Source organism: Panthera uncia (assembly GCF_023721935.1).
Source record: "Panthera uncia isolate 11264 chromosome C1 unlocalized genomic scaffold, Puncia_PCG_1.0 HiC_scaffold_3, whole genome shotgun sequence".
NCBI lineage: Eukaryota > Metazoa > Chordata > Mammalia > Carnivora > Felidae > Panthera > Panthera uncia.
The window spans coordinates 88,933,627-88,949,751 of record NW_026057584.1 but is presented as its reverse complement, the minus strand read 5'-3'; positions in this window follow the sequence as shown (position 1 = coordinate 88,949,751).

Sequence of the window (16,125 nt, the reverse complement as noted above, 5' to 3'; positions counted from 1 at the left end):
ATTTCTATATATTTTATAAATCCTGTAACACATTGTCTTTGTTTTCCCTTTAAATAATTCTTTTTAAAAGATTATTAAGGGAAAATTTTCTTTTTAGAAGATTATTAAGGGAAAATTTATTATATTTTATTTCTTTTAAGTTTATGTATTTTTGAGAGCAAGGGTATGAGCGGAGAGGGGCAGAGAGAGAGAGGGAGAGAGAGAATCCCAAGCAGGCTCACCGCTGTCAGCACAGAGCATGAGGTGGGGCTCAATCCCATGAACTAGGAGATCAAGAATCAGACACTTAACTGACTGAGCCACCCAGGTGGCCCTAATTTTTTTTATTCACCTACATATTATACCATTCTAGCATAATTTAATCCATTGTGTACATTCAAGTTTCTAGCTGGTATCGTTTTCAAACCAAGACTTTCTTGTACATCTCTTGTAGTATAGATATGTTATAAGGAGCCTTTCCCCTTTTTATTTACAGGAAAGTATCTTTATTTTTGTTCTGGAATCTATTTACCTGATATTTATATAACCTGTTCAACTTCCTTTATTTTTACTAATGTTAGCATCATGTCTTTTTCTATCTTTTCACTTGTGATCTATGTTCCTTCTATGTCAAATGGTTTCTTTCAAGCAGCAGAGGATTGTATCTTGCTTTATATCTAAAATGAAAATCTCTGACTTTTAATTGGAGTGTTTAAACCATTTATATTTGATGTCATTAATGATATGGTTGGGTTTAAATTTACCATCTCTCTATTGAATTTCTGTCTATCCCATATGTTTTTTATTCCTTTTCTCCTCTATTTCTGCTTTCTCTTGGACTGTATTTTTTTTTTAATGATCCCTTTTTATCTCCTTGTAAGCTTATTAGCAGTAACACTTTATGGTGTTATTTTAGGGTTTATACTACTATTTAAACCCTACTACACTATACATAATACTATATAATACTATAAACTATACTATATATAGTATATATACATATATATGTATACATATACTATAAACTATAGTTTATGCTATAAAAAGTATACATGTCTAAGTTGTCACAGTATACCTTCAAGTTATATTACATTACTTCATGAATAAAATAAGGCCCTTAAAACAATATACTTTATATTTTTCCTTTCTCAGGCTTTGTGCTATTATAGTCAGCCTTTTACTTCTTTGTAATGTTATAAACCCCACAATTATGTTGTTATTTTCTCCAAACACAATTAATTATCTTTTAAAGAAATTTATGTAATGAAAAGAAAGCCTTTTCCTCATGCAGTTAGCATATCCTGCGCTCTTCATTCCCTTGTGGAGGCCAGATTTTCATATGGAGCATTTTGCTGCCATTTGATGAACTTGCATTAACATTTTTATAGTGGAAGTCTGCTGGGATAAATTTTTTCAACTATTATGTTCCTGAATTTTTTTTTTTTTTTATTTCATGTTGCTTTTTGAAAGATATCACTAGGTAAAGGGTTCTGGGTTAAAGAATTGCATGTATGGTCACTTGAAATTTTCTCATAGTTCACCTATGCTTTATTATTTCCCCAATCTCTGATCTTGGATAATTTATATTGGTCTATCTTCAATCCACTAATCTTTTCTTATGTAATATCTAAGTTGCCACTAATCTCATCTAGTGTATTTTTCATCTTAGGTAGTATATTTTTCAACTGTAAAAGTTTGACTTGAGTATCTTAAATATCTTACTTGTTTCTACTTAACCACTCAATATTTTCTCTAGGCCAATGGTTCTAAATCAGGGGTATTTTATCCTGTCAGGGGACTTTGGTAAAGGCTGGATAAATTTTTGATTGTCACATTGAGAGTAGATCAAGTGACTTTTAATGGTAGAGGACAGAGATGCTGCTAACCATTGTACATTACTCAGGACAGACCCCAAGCAATAACAAAAATAAAATAAAATTTATCTAGTAATTTATTAAGATGTCAATAGTACTACATTGAATATTATGGCCCTTTCAGGTCTTGCTTTTTTAGCTTTGCTAGGTGGGGTTAGAGAAGCATTTATTTTAGGTATAACTTTTTTTTCTACTACTAAGGCAAGAACAATGCTAATTCTGTAATAATTCTAGGTGAAATAGGAAGCTTTCCATTCTGGCTGCTGGAAACTGTTACATTCTTGGGACCCTTTGAATACTGCATACAGTTTCCTCACTTCTTTCAGACTGTCTTTCCTTGGCCTCAGGTGGTTTATTTTATTTTATTTTTTTTTAATTTAATGTTTAGTTATTTTTGAGAGAGACAGAGAGTGCGAGCTGGAGAGGGGCAGAGAGAGTGGGAGACAGAGGATCTAAAGCAGGCTTCGCACTGTCAATGCTGAGCCTGATGCGAGGCTTGAACTAACAAACTGTGAGATCATGACCTAAGCCGAAGTCAGATGCTTAACTGACTGAGCCACCCAGGCGCCTGACAGGTGGTTTCTTTAAATAGATGCACTAATAGGTAATCAACTGAACACTTTCTGCATACCCCCAGAGTTCTTTGTCCTTGTGTCTCTCTGCTTTGCTACTCTGCCATGCAATTCTAGCTGCCCTATCTTCCCTGGACTGCCAACTCTATTTCCTCAATTCAAGGAGGCTCTGCCAGAGTATTCTACCTGCACTGTGACCTGGAAAACTTCTCTAGGTGGTGAGCTGGTGAAATAAAGGGCCTACCTAGTTGGTTCTCATATCTCAGGGATCACCATTCATTGCCTAATGTTTAATGTGTTATGAGTTGTTGTTTCATATTTTTATTTTATTCAGTTTTAGGATATTGTGAATATTCTATATTGGGTGTCTCTTTTTTGGTATCATCCCATAAATAATGATGTTTAACTAGACAAGTAGGTTACTATACATTAGCTTGAGCTTTTCCAGGCTTTCTTTCCAAAGTATGTTTCCAGGTTTTATTAGGGCATGTCTGGAGTCACCTTTTTGGGGGGTTAGTTCCATCTGATGATTAAATCAGGGCTGTGCTGAATGCCTCAGATATCCAACAAGGTTTTCTCATTCTTATTGTTTAAAACTTAAATGTCCTTTAGCCTTGTGTTTGATTTGGGGAATGTTTACTTTATGGCTTGTTTCCCTGTCCTTGCTGAGTCTTATCCTTTGCATGCACAGTTTAGTTTTCAAAGACTCAAGGGCACTTCTATACATATTTTAGAGCACTTTCTCTAGATAGTTTCTGCCTATATGGTACCTTGCCCTGTATCTCACTTTAAATGTAATTTTCTCAGTGCTGTGTTTTTTAACAATCCCCTCCACCCCCGGAAATCTGAGTCCAGTGTTCCTTTTTTTTTTCTTTTTTTAACTTTAATTTATTATTTTTGAGAGACAGGGCATGAATAGCAGAGGGGCAGAGATATAGGGAGACATAGTATCCGAAGTAGGCTCCAGGCTCTAAGCTGTCAGCACAGAGCCCAACACGAGGCTCGGACCCACAAACTGTAAGATCATGACCTGAGCCGAAGTCGGATGCTTAACCAACTGAGCCACCCAGGTGCCCCAGTCCAGTGTTCTTCTATACTATTTCAAGGAAACCTACAATTTTTGTTCATAGGGATGCTCACAATTTGTAATGAGATATATTTTGTGTGATTATATGATTAAAGAAGTGCTCTCCTGCAAAAAATCAATATTTAATTGAGCTTCAGGGTTAATTAGAAGGAATCTGAGCTTAAACAGGGTCAAAGACACTACCTTCCTTTTGCTCACCATTGTATCTAAGTGTGTGTTAAAGTCCTAGGTACAGAGCATATACTCAACACAAACTTAGTTGAAGGAATGAATTCATAAATTCACTCTGTGGTTCCTCAAAGACTCTTTGGGGTTTTCCTGCCTTATCCTTGAGAGTAAGTACAAGAAGCAAACATTATTATTGTATTTACTTGAAAATAAAATTCAGTGAAATAAAATAAAATCCAGTTTATAAGATCATTTTTATTCCTTAGTCCTGTAAGTAGGTCTTATCTCTGCTAATACAAAATGTTTTCTTCAGGAACATAATTCCATCATTTCCCCCATGAAACAGGAAACAGCATCAACAAAAATAAAAGTATTAAAACCCTTTGAAATAGTTTAAAATAAATAAACTCCCAGTTATCCAGCAAATACCAAAGCAAATAAACAAATTCAAACTAAGTTAATCCCTTACCACATTTGAACATGTTTCATATGGGATTTCTCTTTAAAGTTAGTTACAAATCTCCTTAAGTTAACCAAGAGGAGTTAATTTCCTCATTTGGATTGAAATCTACTGCCTCAGGATAAAAAGTCTTTAAGGGACAAATTATAACTCCAACCAGGAAATTGTTCAAAAAGAAAGTAAAACCCAAAAGGACATTAAAGACACTTAAAAATTAATAAATTGTAAGAATCCAACCCCCAAACTTCTATAAGTTGTTAGCATCTACTTAGGATGAAGAAAACTAGAAAGAATACCACTCCCATGTACCCTTATAACAACTACAACATCAGCAACAACAACAAAAAGTTGTAATCTACAAAATCACAGTACCTTGAGAACAGTTAAAGGCCTGATAACAGAGTCCAAGAGTAACCACCTACCTTGAAATCTAAGGAGAGGTATGCTGCCAAGGAAGGTCTAAATGCAAACACTTGTTTTTCTAGGGTAGATACCATACAAGAAGGTATGAAACACTCCTATGTTTATTGTAGCATTGATCATAATAGCCAAGATATGGAAGCAATATATGTGTCCTTCAAGAGATAAATGGATAAAGATGTGATATACATATACATTGGAATATCATTCAGCCAAAACAAGGAAGGAAATCCTGCCCACTGTGAAAAGATGCCTGGATCCTGTGGGCATTATGCTAAGTGAAATAAGTGAGACAGAGAAAGACAAATACCCTCTGATATTACCTATAGGTGGAATCTAAAACAGCTGAATTCATAGAAGCAGAGAATAGAATGGTGGTTACCAGGGGTCTAGGGGGTGGGGGAAATGGGTAGATATTGACTGGTCAAAGATATAAACTTCCAGTTATAAGATTAGTAGGTTCTGGAAATCTAATGTCAGCATGGTGATTACAGTTAACAATAATTGTAGATCTGAGAGAGTAGATCTTAAATGTTCTTATCACAAAAAGGAAGTAGTAATCATGTGATGTGATGGAAATATTACCTAAGGCTATGGTGGTAATCATTTCAACAATACATTGAGTGTATCAATTCCATCCGTTGTATACCTTAACCTTATATAATGTTATACATCAATTTATATCTCAATGAAGCTGGAGGAAAAAAAAAACAGTCATAAGAGAAAACACCGAAGAAACAATCTTCTGTGTCTGTGTTTTATTTACTGGACGTTTTAACATCCAGGCTCTTTTCCACTGAACAGTCAATTTTTGATATTTCTATAACTAAACTCTTCAACAGTTAATATTCATCAAGTACAGGTTTAATGTCAAATGCAAACCACCAATAAATTCAAAATATAAAATAATTTTTAACTTCTCTACCATCTTTTAAAAAATGTTTTAATAGGCTTTTTCAGGTCTATATTCTTTTTCTGTATAGACTAGACTCCGACCTAGCAGTTTCTCTGATCCCACTGTGTTTTCTACGATTGCTGAATTCCACAGGCTTTTAATATTTTTGTTTCTTCTCAGGATCAGGGTTTCTAAAGTTACTGAAGTTGGCTCACCTTTTTTAATTATTCCCATTTCTCTAAACTCAAAATGTTACATTATGCTCCCTTTCTTTCTCTACTCTCTTCACAGGCTGAAACTGAGTCTCACAGGTTTTATGCTTCTAGGCCTAACCCACTCATACATGCAAGTAGTTTTCCAAAAAGTCTAATTTTCCCAGAAAATTTCAAAAAACAAAATTATCAATGAGTGAATTATCTGCGTTCAAAAAATACATTGAATCATTTTATAAACTGATTCTATACATTCCTTTAGCAACTTGACCTGACATCACAATTCTTTTCTACAAAAAGCCAGATTTTCCCAAGTCTATACTTTTATGACAGGATCTACTTTTGCTATAATGTTTTCCAGATATGATCACTAACAAAGAGACCGCCTAGGGAAACCATGTCTGACAAACGAACAATGCTCTTCTTAAATAAGATATATTTTTTAAAGTTCTTTTGTTATTAATACACTTACAAAGATAAGTAAAGAACAGTATTAGTGTGTAGGAGAAATTTCCTAAAGACTACTTTTCATGACAATTTAACATAAAAACTAAATTAATATGATTAATTTTTGCTGTTGATTATTCTTTGGATAAGAACGTACAATGCTTAGGCAGTATTTTTTAAATATCATAATCTAACCGCATGTTGGTTTCATTTATAGTGCTCTTGGACCTTCTTTTCAAAAGTAACATAGTACATCAGGTCCAAGAATAATAAAGTCCATACTTAATTATAAGCCAAAAATGTTACCTCTCCTTTCTCCCCACACATACTTCTGTTATAGATTATTAGGATTTGCTTGCTTCTAAGAAACAGGAACAGGAAGAGAAATCATTGCATATAATCCTTATAAAAGGAGGTTGTTATATTATTCTTTGCTTTCTTTTCCTTACAGAAAAACTTAAGCTTAGAGAAGTAAGAAAGATTTCACTCATGTGTGGAATTTGAGAAACAAAACAAACAAGCAGAGCTGGGGTGGAGGAGCTGGGTTGGGGGAGGGATGGGTGGTGGTGGGGGGGGCTGAGGGGGAGAGAGAGAGAGAGAGAGGATTCTAACAGACTCTTAACTATAGAGAACAAACTGATGACTACCACAAGAGAGGTGGGTAGGAGGATGGGTGAAATAGGTGGTGGAGATTAAGGAGTGCACTTGCGATGAGCACCAGGAGCTGTGGAAGTGTTGAATCACTATATTGTATTCCTAAAAGCAGTATTACACTGTATGTTAACTGACTGGAATTTAAATAAAAACTTTTTAAAAAGATGCCTAAATTCTCTCAGTTAATTAGGAGTAATGCAAGGGCTTTTTTAAAAATGTGCAATTTAACTCTAGAGCACATGTTTCAAAGCACTGCTTCCTTGTAAGATGGTGAAGGGACTTTGGGAACAGACACAAGCTGCAATGTATATCTTTCATTTTCACTTGATTCTTTGAGATAAGTGTCTCTTAACTGAAATGCCTTCAACAAACAAACAAACAAACAAAACCCGATATAGTGGCAACTGGCAATCAAAATATGTTCCAAGAAGGAATATTAACAATATATCTCTGATCTGTCATATCTTGGAGGAAAACACCAGAAATGGGGGAGTAGTCTGCCTTAGAAACATGGGGATACTGTGCTCCTTTAAAGGTCATATCTGAAAAACAGATTCTCTTTCCAGTTTGTAAGTTCTTGGTTGTAAACTATTGAATTCAATTGGACCATAAGAGTGGATTAAAGTTGGTTAAAATAGTTTGTTTTTCATTTCGCTAGCTAACTTATGAGCCATCTGGAACAAATTTCATGGAAATTAGAACCTTAAAAGTGCAGTTTGACGTTTTAACTGAATTTAAAACTTTTTTGCCACTTTTCCAAGAAGTAATTACAATTTCACTAATGATAAGATAAAAATGATGATATGACCTAGTAATGGTAAAAGTGTGGTAAAATAGCTCTCATAGACTGACAATAGTGCCAGTTCATACATATTTCATAAAATCGATGTAAAAAGGTGTGTTTAAAAACATTATAATATTAACACTCTTTGGTTAAATGATTCTACTTCTAGTACCCCGTTATAAAAAAAGAAATGCCAGAAACAAATAGCTATGTGCAAGGATATCATCACAGTGGTATGAATAATAAAAAGCTGAAAACAACCTAACTATTCCACATGGAGGAATTAAATAGGATTTGAAAACATTCATACAACAAGAGTAATATGGAGCCATTGAAATGATTTTTGAACTTGTAATGGTATGATTCCAATCATACAATATGTGCATATGTATGTATAAATATGTATATGAGTATGTATGTCTGCATGTATACGTATATATGCATAGCAATATATGTGAATACTTATCAGAAGAGAGAAAGAAGGAAAAAGAAGTTAAGGGACTGTGACTGATTTTTAAAACATTTCTCTGTATTTTCTTTTTTTTTTTTTTTTCTGAAATGAACATGTGTTATAAATAGGGCAATCTTACATTCAACATTCCCCAGAAGAGCTCCAGGTTATCCCAGAATCATTACTTACAGTGACCCAGTCTACTTGGAAAAGCATCTTTGAACAATAAATTCTATGATACACCTCAATATAATTCAGGGGGAAAAAAGCTTAATAATAACCACAAAGTGGCATAGGATTGGACCATGCATATATGTGCAAGAAAGTTGAAGGATATATACCCAAAATCTATCAACACAACCCTACTAGAATTTTTAATTACATAAAAAGAATAAAAGTTATGGTATTGACATAACATATCATATCACAATTTGTGAACAAAACATATTCAAGGAATAATATCTGAAATTATAGCAATGGAGAATGCAATTCTAAAGTTGAACACTTGAGTTTTGAGTAAGCAAATTTTTAAAGATTTCCTAAAGTATTTGGAGTAAGAGTCTTATAATTCCAACAGCAGGGATTATTAAACTTTGCAAAGGTACTAAAAGCAGATTACCAGATTAAATGTCTCCCAAGGACAGTGAATTAATTTTTCACCTGAATTTCCTCTGGCACTATTAGAAAAATCTGAATCATACAAACAAATATTTAAATGATACCACAGAGGATAGTATTCTAATAAATTCTAAGCAGAAAAAGACAAGAAGATCTTATAATGAAATAATTATAAGTCAGTGCAATTTTAAGCACATTTCTCTACTTTCTACCACATTTCTCTGCAGTGCACTTTATAAGTGATCCCTTTAATTATAATCTTTTTCTGGATACCACATCAAACCAAGCGTGGTCTAAGCATTTAGTTCCAACCAAATTTCCACTCCCTCCAATGTCACACTAGCCAACTTCTGAGCCTCTCTTCTGAGAAATGTAAGGAAATCAAATTTCAAGAATGCATTTGAGTGAAACAATGAATGGCACCACATGATAGCTAATAAGTTTGTTCTTTATTAACAACAGCATTGGATTAAACATGGGATGGATTGTCCTCAGGCCAATAGACAGGCAGATGCTCACAATGTTGACTGGCTATGAGATGAAAGGAGCCAGGACACTCAGAAAGGGAGGCCATCCAGCAAAATGAACCCAACTGCACAGTAGTAACCACAAAACAACATGCAAATGGATGATTCTTCTTTTCCCTCATCTGCCATTTATTTTTCTTCAAGTGTGAAGCCATAGACTCTTATATGGAATGTACTACATTCATTATATCTGTAGATAGTGCTTTTTGGATCAACTAAATCAAAATGGAGATAGAGAACGGGGAGATGCTAATCAAAAGCATCACATGTGCACAAAATATATATAATCTTAAAGGACTGCCAATTCAGTACAAGTCAGAAATGTGATTCAACAGCAATAATAACAGAAAAGCAATAACAGCGGTTCACCAGGACAAATAGAACCAGACGAGCAATGGCACCTCCCAAGAGTCTCATCCGTGCTTCTTAGGGAATGTCTGAAATATGAATTCTATTCTGTAAGCCAGAGATTTTGAGGAACAGTTAAAAAAATAAACACAAAAGCAAACAACTACAATAAAGAATAACCATAAGGATAACAGAAACCAAAAGAAACAGAGCTCACACATAGAGACCGAGCATGTGTGGACTGACAGACCTGAGCATGTTTCCCTTGGAGGAAAGGGCACTTACTGGAGTTACCCAGTTCTCTTCAACAATATGAAAAGTAGGTACATGGAAAGGAGACAGTTTCGTCTGTGGGCTTCCCGAGGGCAGGCCTAGAAACTACAGATAAATGGACATGACATAGTTATGAGAACATTATAGAAAATGGAGGGCTTCAAATTAAATGAGGCTGCTTTTGGAAATAATGTGCTCCACCCACATCATTGAAGAAAGTCTCAGGAAGGTTCAATAACAATGCAACAGGCAACAACACGCTGGCATTATGATCACCTATTATGTGCCAAGTGCCAACCGTTCTGCATGTAATGCTTCCCTTAGCCTTCACAACAGCTCTTTCACATGGATATTCTTAGAGGGTGTTTTACATAGAAGGAAACTATCCTGTCCGTGTTCATAAATCAGTAAGAGGCAAACAAGAATTTATAGCTAAGGACTTTAATTTTAGAATCCTGGTTCCCACTTTCCAGAAGACTACATAAATCAGTTAAATCGCTGAATTAAACAAATTGATGTCATTTCTACTATTTTGACTAATTCTACCATTCCCTGCCTCAGTTTCTATGGGGGTTAGCAGGTTACTTCAATCTATTGTGTATAAATGCTGTTAAAGTTGCTCTCCCTTAAGTTATAGAAAAGACCTTGCACAGCATGCAGTTCCTTCCACACCGCATGCCCAAAGCAAAATAACACCACGCCAAACTAAGTCAGTGAGAAATCCCGGAAACGGTAACTTTAACTCTTCCCTCAACTGTCAATTTAAGTAAGAAAGGTCAGGGCTACAACCTTGTGAGAGAAAGGTAAATACAGTTTGGTGAGAGAAGGGAAGAAGGGAACAGCAAGACAAGTTTATGGCCCATTTCCCTCTTGAACCAGATAGTCAATGACAGTTGCAATAATCTGGGAGGAGAGAAGATGCTTGGAAATCAGAGGTGGGGAGCAGCAGCCACATCAAATAACTTAAAACAGGAGCAATTTCTTATCCACTTTTGTGCAAGATCCACCTGACTTTGTTTTTTTTTAAAGGAGTAAATATGGGTGCGGTAGAGACCAGAACTGGGAGGAAGGTAAGTTTCCTGGGAACATAAAGAGTCATCTCAGTGATAAGAAGACAAAACTTCACCCAGGAGCCGTATTTGCCCATGTATACTGCAGGACGAGTTGATTGGAAAAAAAAAAAAAAAAAAGATTCTGCTAGAAGGATGGATCCAGTCATCTTAGAAAGGTGGATGAAGCTCAAACTAGTATAAACACCCTTTGCTGGGACACAATGTTTTCTTACAGAGAAAGAGTAATGGTCAAAGTATTTTGAAAATATCATCTTGGTATGTTTTTCCTGTCGTCCCTAAGAAATCCAGTTCTCAGTCTGTTCTCCTGAAATTACAGTCACGAAGGAAAGGAGATGAGTGAAACATCCTTGGGAAAGGACAATAAGACCTGTGATATCTGAGCCACACAGAAACAGAAAAAGTGGATGGCTTGCCTCTAATATGTAAGATTTGGGGCACCTGCTTGGCTCAGCTCGTTATGCCTCAGACTCTTTCTTGATTTTGGCTCAGGTCACGATCTCAAGGTTTGTGAGATCGAGTCCCACATTGGGCTCTGCACTGATTGTGCAAAGCCTGCTTGGGATTCTCTCTCTCCCTCTGTCTCTGCCCCCACACCCTTCCAAAAAATAAATAAACGTTAAATATATATATATCCTGGAAGATTTGCAAGAATAGAGAAGGCAGGCAGAAAAGTGGTGACACTCCTATATTCTTCCTCTCTTCTGTGGGATTATGTCTTAGAATAGAGAACTCTATTAGAGAGGCAGAAGAAGAAGCCAGATTCAGTGCTCCTTTTCCAAAGGAGATTCTAGCAGGAGACACACGTCGGATGCCTCAGCCACACTGTCACATGCTGAGTTGGAACAGCCACAGCAGAGAACTAACAGTAAGGGAGCATTTTTAGGCAGAGAGAAAGAAGTTGAGCTTCTGTTTATTTTTAACTGCACAGTACTGAATTTACCAAATTGGAATAAAATAAGTGTTTTCCAATTCCCATATGATGTGGGGACAGATGATGAAAGTTTAGATGAGTTACAGAAAGCAAAAACTGTACATTTTGTATTTATTCAGCTGAATATACTATATCCTTTGGTAAATCCATAAATGAGTCACTAGACAGTTACTGGTAAGTTGCATGGTAGGTCAGTGTAACAATTCTAGCTTCCTGAGGTTTCTAATATTATTTAAAGAAAAACTCTAGCATGTCTTTAGACCCCAGATTGGTTATGCTGATAAAACTATGATGTGAAAATTATTGCTTCCTTCCTTCCTATATACCTGCTTGTTGAATGAAGACAATGAAATGGCAACACAGCTTTTAAGCATAGCAATAAGCTGCCTTCCAGAAGTTCTTTGGTTCTGTTACTATTAGTATTATTCACAAATTTACAGGTTTTCTACAGTTTCAAAAGCAATACTCATCTAAAATACCTGCTCAAAAACACCCCAGAAGTAAAACAGTGGAACTGTAACTAGCATCATTGCTTCTAGACAAAAACATATCTAAGCAAAATAACAGTGAATACACAATTTGTTGTTAGCGACTCCATTCAACACATTTAAATAGTACCTTCTCATTTTAACATTCCCTTTATGTGCTCACTTCCTTTGCTTTTATCCATTTAACACACCTCTTCACCCTTGCCTTTAATTTATCACATCCCACTGGGCTGTCTGATCCAGTTTTAAAGAAACGCAGGGGATCTGTATTAGTCTTCTATTGCTGCCATAACAAATTACAGCAAACTTAGCAGCCTAAAGGAAACAAACTTACCTTTTTACAGTTGTAAGAATGTGGGTCATAAGTCTAATATGGGTCTCACTGGGCTAAAACTAAGGCACCAGCAGGGCCATGTCCTTTCTGGAGGCTCCAGGTAAGAGTCTATTGTCTATTTCCTTGCTTGTTTGAATAGTTGACAGAATTCCATTCCTTGAAGTTGTAGAGTTAAGGTCCTCACGTCCTTGCTGTCTATCAGCTCACAGCTGGCCCCAGCTCCAAGAGGCACCTGCAGTCTTTGGCTTGTCACCCCCTTCCTTCATCTCCAAAATCAACAACAAAGGATAGAGTCCCTCTGACATTTTAAATCTCTTTCCTCTTCTTTGCTCACAGCTCTCTAACTGGGGTTGTTTTTTGTGTGTAAGGGTTTATATGATTAAATTGGGCTCACCTAAATAATTTAGAATGCTCTAGCTAAGGTCTGTAACCTTAACCCTATCTGCAAAGTCCTTTTGCTACATATGGTAACATAGTCACAGATTCTGAGGGTTAAGACTTGTACATCTTTAGAGAGCTATTATCCTGACTATCACAGGCAGACAGTGGAATTCTGGTGCTTCCTTTTCCTTAAATGATGGGGCTGGCTTAGAAAACATTGCTTTTCTAGTTCAAACGTGCTGCTTTCATAATATGATGTTGATGATAACCTACCATCCACTGACATTTATATTTTTTTCTCTTCCTTTAAAAGCAAACTCTCAGCCTTTTCAATATGTCAACAAGCTAATCTAATAAATCCATACATGCATCTTGGTAAAATAAGCTAAGGATGTGATTTCCAAAAGTCTGATTATTTGCAGTTCTTATTTAAATGATCATGATTTCATCATCCCATACGTTAATGATTCAGAAGACAGTGATTTTCACAGGTGGATGGTCTCATGGTTGGCATCAGAAGAGGGCTCCCTCAAGTCCAGATGGTGTTTATAGGGCACTATAACTTAGGTATGGCAGAAGCCTCCTAACATGTAGAATCATTACTGTTTATCATGAGGTGGATGCTGTGGTGTGCCATCGACATATCCTACCGGAAATGAAGCATTTATGTTCTCAACTGCTGGAGAGCTGGAGGAAGACTGCCCTAAGCCCTCCCCAATGACCATCTAGCTACTGCTCCCAAGGTAGAAAGTCCTTAAAGGGGCATGTGACATCTTATGCTTGATCAACATGGGGAATAAAGGCTCGGCCCCTTGCTCAACTCAGGCCAACTTTGAAATGCCAATCTAGCTCCCGCACTCCTCAGGAGATCAATGCAGCTTTTTCTGCAGGCGAAATCACAACTCTACTTACTTCTCCTTCTTTTCAATCATGGTTTCATCCTCTCTCCTCCACAGGTATGGATCTCAGTCAAACCCCCTAATAAACTTCTCCAGTGTTAAACTGTCTCAGAGATTGCTTCTGGGATAAGACAATGTGCAACATTGAGGAAAGCTTAGAGCTATGGTAGCATGAAAGAAGGTTATGTTGGTCATTACTGGTCTGCATAGAATCAATGTAAATTAAAGTCATCTCAAGTATTAAAAAAATGATGATGATAATGATGTTTTTTTAAAAACATGAGTAGTTACGAATCTCATATTACATGACATATAATAATCTAATAAAGCAACATTTTTGTGTCAGATAAAAAGCAATGGAATAGTTTATCACAAAGGTTTGTGCTAGCATGTCCTCTCCATAACTTAATATAGGTATGTCAATGTCTTCATTATTAGAACAATTCCCTAATGCTATTGTCAGGCTTGTTGTTAAGGGTTATTTTATAGGAAGAAGTTCATAAATGTCATACTGGTACAAAATAATATTTAGAAATAGATCAGTTAAAGATATGTTGCTCAATTTTGTTAGATGATATAAGACAATGTAGGCATTCAGTGAGGTTAATGCACAGGCTTTAAATTTGCTGAAGAGTCTATTTTTCTAGTTTTGAACAGTGTCATGATCCACATCACATACCTATAGGACCAATCTGAGAACATTATCTTATGAGAAGAAGGAAGAGATGAGAGAGAATACAAAAGGCTAGGACACTATTGTAACTGAGAGGTATTGAGGAAATGAACTAGGGAAGAAAAAATAAATAAGGGTAGAAGACATTGTAGCAGAAAAAAACAAGAGGTCTTGCCAATTGATTGAAAGAATAAGTCAAGATAAACAGTTAAACATAACTTTGAATTTTTGGTCAGAGTTGACATGGGGCACCATGCTACCTAACAAACAGAAATAGAGAAGTATGGGGAAAGGTGCTTGGGATAAAAGATGATGTGTTTTGTTTTGAATATATTGAGTTACGGATTTAAACAAATCCAGGACTAAAGCACAGAAACTATTTAAATAATTTAAGTAGCATTATACTAAAGATATTTCATGAATTTAAAGCAGAAACAAGTGAATTTAAACAGTACAGATAATTTAAATGAAGTTTTTCCCCTGCAGTTGAGTGTTCTATTAAAACTATCAGACAAAGAGTAAACAGAGTAATTTATTGTAATGCTTTCTTCAGTGTAATGCAATTACAAATTCAACTAAATATAACACTAATATCTTCTTTCAACTATCATCACAAAGAGAAAGGGATAGCATAATTAATTCACAACAGTAGATAATACAAAAGAGCAGCTATTCAAATACATGTATTAGGGTTTGGATGTGTTTTTACAATGGACATGATGTGATTGCTATTCTGAGACTGAATTACATCAAACAGAAACTGGAAGTCAACAGTGAGGATTTCACTAAGGAGAAGCTGGTGCACCAGATTCCTTTTACCCAAGCTCTTCTTGTTGGGTTTAGGCCATGGAACACAACTAACTAGACCTTAGCGGACACAGCCTTTCCATGTGGAGGGGGTGGTGAAAACAGTGTACAGAAGTGAGGAGATACAGGGTACTGAAGCACCTGCAACTTTGTTTGTGGTACATCAATCCTGGATAGGTTATATTTTAGCTTTACATAATTTACAAAGAAAGTAAGTGTAAGTCAAATCATTAGTTTAAAAAATATTGTAAGGAAAAGGTTTAACCATAATCATAAGATTTTTCTAAGTGACTTTTTAGAAAATTAACTCAATGCTACTAATTACAAATGAGATTTATTATTCCACTCACACGGGCTTGGATAACAATATGAAATGTTACTCAAATCACTATGTGTATTTAAAAGTAATAGTGTTATATTACGCTTTTTAATAGTATTATAGTTGTTTAGAAAAAAAATATTTTTATTCATTTCTTAAATATATTAGTTTTAAAGCATCAATTTTTAGGTGGAAATGCTTAAACCTACAGAGGATGACATATTAAATTCAGTTAAAGGTAAGTTGCCACTTTCGATATTCTTTCCCTAGTTCTTCTCTCCCTTCTATTTCCCCTGTTCTCCTAGAAGAGGTACACATGCGCTCACACACAAACACTCCCTGCATTTACATGGATGTGGAAACATTAGGCAGGCGGCAGCAATGGCTCTTTCTTCCCTCGTAAACTATTTAAACCGATACTTAACGCAAAGGGGAACTTAGGCTCAATCTT